Genomic DNA, 4,790 nt, shown 5'->3' with positions numbered 1-4,790 from the left:
GAGAGCTCCTTTGCCCCTTCCACCATGTGAGGACAGAGCAAGAAGACGCCGTCTATGAACCAGGAAGCAGCCCTCACCAGATACTGAATCTGCTGGTGCCTTGATCTTGGAGACCTAGAACTGCAAGAAATATAGTTTCTGTAGTTTGTAAGTTGCCCAGTCTATGGTATTCTGTTAAAGCAGCCCGGACGGTCTAAGACAACCTGTTTCCAATTCTTTGGTGTATATAACTAGGAAGGCAATTGCAAGGTATTTAATAGAGAAGACGGGCATGAAGCAGCCCTGATTTTCAGGTAGTGATGAGCATGGTTTCAGGTATATGAAATTAAAAATCCCTCTCTCCTTACTGGAAGAGTCAGAAGAAGGAGCTGGCAATGAGTTTTGGTGTGATGGCGGCTTGGGGAGGTGTTAAGGGGAGAGGGAGGATCTTGGGAAAAAGGAGGTGGGAGCAGAGGGCGGATATAACTCCCCTCAAAGAGATGGTCACTTCCTTCCCTAGAGAAGGAAGTGTGCTCCTAGAGAAGAGCTGTGTCACCATGGTATGTGTGTGTGTGTGTTCATCACTCAGTCGTGTCTGACTCTCTGCCACTCCCCTGGACCATAGCCGGCCAGGTTTCTCTGTCCATGGAATTTTTTGAGGCAAGAATACTGACACTGCTTATTTGCATTATTTGTTTTGTGGGTGCTCTGACTGCAGGATTTTCAGAGACAATTTGAGCACCACCTTGGGGTGTGTCTTCTTATCTCCAATTTGCCATGACAATTTACCCTAACCCCTCCTTCTATAAGTCGTCAACAAACTGATATGAAACCATAGTTTTTCTGGTTGTACACCTGACTTGTGCTCATTACAAAAAAAAAGGAAAACGTAGACCAAGAGGGCAGAAGCTTTCTCATGACCTGACTCAGACCATCGGTGTTGGCATATCTGATGTTCATTTCTAGTCAGTGTGCTCATTCTCTAAGGAATCTGGGAAGGCCCTCCCCAGCACAGCACTTGGTCCAACCTCTTGCATGCCTGCCTCTCCAGCACTAGTGGGAAGCTCTTCTTTTGCATGGGAGCAATTCACAAAAAGCAAATCTATTTCTTGGCCCATAAACTTTCACTCAAAAATGGTGACAGCTTTGAGTCCCATAGGAAAAAAAAAACTGACTACATTCTTTTATAACTTAAATTTCCTACTTTATTGTTTAGATCAGGGTCAGCACATTTTTACTATGTCAGATGGAAAGTACTTCAGGCTTTGCAGACCTAAAGGTCTTCCTTACAAAGACAACTTTGCCATCAGAGGGTGAAAGCAAACACCGACCATTTGTACAAAAAGGGTGTGACTGTGTTTCAATAAAACTTTTCGTGCAGTCATGGGAGAAGGCTCAGATTTGGCGTGAAGTCTGTGTAAGTTCGCCTGATGGCTCAGATGGTAAAGAATCTGCCTGCGATGCCGGAGACCCAGGTTGAGCCAGGAGAGCCAAGTGACTCAGGCTTCCTGAATCAGGAAGATCCCCTGGAGGAGTCACGGCAATCCACTCCAGTATCCTTGCCAGGGGAATCCATGGACAGAGGAGCCTGGTGGGCTGCAGTCCATCAGGTAGCAAACAGCTGGGCACCACTGAGCAACCAGCACTTTCACTTTCACTGTGGTTTGCCAACCCTGGTTTAGATTTTTTCCAGCATTTGTGCTCATTCTCAGCACAGTCAAGGCAGAGGAGCAGTTACACAGATCTGCCTTCTAGCCTTTTCTTTGGCAATGAATGAATGACGTTAATGAATGAAGCAGAGAAAGACGGTGTGGCTGGTGGGGTGAGGGTGGGGGAGGGCACAAGGAATGGGCCTGCACCCCCTCCCATCATAGGGGTTATCACACAGAGTGGTTCCAACCCTCGGAGTCACTGCGCAATGTCCAGACACATCTTTGGTTGGAGGAATGCCGCTGGATGTGGCGAATGAAGGGCAGGGATGCTGCTCAACATCCCCCCCGTGTGCAGGATGGCCTCCACTGCAAAAAATGATCTGACTCCAAACATCAACCGTGCTGAGACTGAGACACCGTAACTTAAATGTAAGCACGAAAATTCAGAAAGCCCGTTTGGGGGCTTTCCTGGTGGTCCAGTGACTAAGACTCCATGTTCCCAGTGTAGGGAGCCCAATTTCAATCCCTGGTCAGGCAAGTAGATCTCAACATGAGGCAATGCAGGAGACCTGGATTCAATCCTTGGGTTGGGAAGATCCCCTGGAGGAGGAAATGGCAACCCACTCCAGTATTCTTGCGTGGAGAATCCCATGGACCAAGGAGCCTGGCGGGGTACAGTCCGTGGAGTCGCAAAGAATTGACATGACTGAACGACTACCACTATGCTGTACCCAGAGGTTCCCACATACTGCAACAAAGATCAAAGGTACCACGTGCTGCAACTGAGACCCAGCGCAGCCAAGTAAATAAATAAAAATAAATATTTTTAAAAGAGCCTGTTTGCTTGAGTTCCATTGTATGACTTTCTTGTGGAAATGTGATACATGCAGATGAGAGAGTATTTGACCTAAATGTCAAAGGAACACAAAGATGCAACAAGAATCAGAAGCAAGCAACCTCAAGGTTCCCAGTGACTCCACCCTAGAGACAGCTTCTCTCAACACATTTTTGTTTATCTTTTCAGGCTTTTAGAAATTTTAACACGAATCATTCCACACCCTACACGTTATTCTGATTTATTTTCATTTAAAAATTCATGGGAACCAGTCCACGTGATTCCTTTTCACAATGAATAGTCGTTCTTTGAAGAGTTTTCACTTTAGTTCTGCACACGACAGAGCGTATTTTACATACCATCTGTTCGTTCTGCAGCTCTCTGGGGTGCTTGTGTGCTAAGCTGCTTCGTAGCCCTCGCTAAATTGAGGCATGTGGGACACCACTGCCCACTGTAGACAGTGGGTGGCATAATTTCACAATTGTTTAATACAGACTAAAAGATGAAGGGAACTACAGGGAAGATGAATAGTCTAAAAGCTGCTAGAGAAAGGAGAAAGAAGAGCAGAGGGAAAAGAAAGCATGTGGCAGAATATCAGACACTTATATCCTGAATACAGGGCCACGGGAGGGCCTGGCCTAAGGGCTGGAGTTCGGGCTGCCTCTGGTGGAGGCGGGGAAGGCCGCAGGGGGGCTGTGTACACGCACGTGCTACGACCGTCGAGTGCCCCACTCGAGACTCCACTGGTGGTCCAGTGGTTAAGCACCCGCCCTCCGATGCAAGGGACGCAGGGTCCATCCCTGGTCAGGAAACGAAGCCCCCGTGTGCCACGGAGCAGCTAAACCTGAACTGTAATTTTTGAGCCCACACAAGTGGTGGAAGAAAATGGGTCAGGATGTGGAGACGTTTCTGGGACGCTGATCTAGGAGCTCCATGGGAAACTCCCATGCGGGCTTCAAATGGACTTGGAGATATAATGGAAGGGTTGGGAGTGTGGATGCAAATCGGGAGGTTTCAACCAGCTTGCTGGGAAGAGACTGTGGGTTTTGTGGGAACGGCTCCTACGTCTAAGTGGGGACACCTGGACCCCTACCTACAAATGTAAATCCACACCCTGCTGACGGAAGCCCCAGAGGCCCCAGCGGGGAGGGGAAGTGTTGGCAGGGTTAAGGGGAAAGGGGGTAAAAAGGCCACATTTCTTTAATCTAAAAGCATCATGGGGGACTTCCCTGGTGTCCAGTGGTAAGACTTGGAGCTCCCAATGCAGGGGGCCCGGGTCCCACGTGCCAAGGGGCACCTCAGGCCACGTACTGCAACTACTGAACCTGTGTCCCACAACGAGAGCCCACACAGCCGAAAGTTAAACGGTAAATTTAAAAAATGATAAATAACAATATTTTTTCAATGATAAAAACTTAATAATAATATAAACAAAAAATAAGTGCCATGGGGATGGACCCTACATCTCACTGGGGACCGCTCCCCCTCCTGGTGTCCTACCACAGAAGGCTTGTAGACAGGAAGTGCCAGATGCCAACGGAGGCACAGCCACAGGAACCAGGAAGACTGCCCAGGCCCACGCGGTGTGGACGGCAGCCAGCGCGCGGGCTGGACCCACTCCCTGCGCCACAGTCCCGAGTGGAGTGTAGACGGCAGCCACAAGCCCTGTAGCTGTGCCCCAGCACGGCCACGAGGGCTCTGGCCTGCATGCAGAATTTCCATTCGAGGGCCAACTCCTAACCCGCTGCTGCTTATTCAACAGAACCGCCCACTGACTGAAGGGCATGAAGCAATCTTCAAAGTGAAATACAACTGACTCTCGAACAGCACTGGGTTAGAGGCTCCACAGTCAAAAATCTTCACAGAATTTATGCCTCCGTACCCACAAGTTCTGAAACGTGGATTCTTCCAACCAAGGACTGCATCATGCTACACAGTATTTGAGCTTCCCTGGTGGCTCAGTGGTAAAGAATCCATCTGCAATGCAGGAGACATGAGTTCAGTCCTTGGGTTCAGAAGGTCCCCTGGAGGAGGAAATGGCAACCCACTCCAGTGTTCTTCCTGGGAAATCCCATGGACAGAGGAGCCTGGTGGGCTACAGTCCATGGGGTCACAAAAGAGCCAGAAAAGACTTAGCAACTAAATTACCATGTAGTATTTACTACTGAAAAAGATCCATGTATAAGTGACCTGCAGTTCAAACCCACACTGTTCAAGGGTCAACTGGTCATAATGTCTGGGAGGTTCTGATGCTCAGGACCAGCTTTTCAGAAAAAGCTGGGACAACATGCGCCTTCTTCTGCCCCTTACAGAAAAGCCAAGGC

The sequence above is a fragment of the Bubalus kerabau genome, chromosome 1, assembly GCF_029407905.1.
Source record: "Bubalus kerabau isolate K-KA32 ecotype Philippines breed swamp buffalo chromosome 1, PCC_UOA_SB_1v2, whole genome shotgun sequence".
Taxonomy (NCBI): Eukaryota; Metazoa; Chordata; class Mammalia; order Artiodactyla; family Bovidae; genus Bubalus; species Bubalus kerabau.
Note: the sequence above shows the minus strand (reverse complement) of the source record.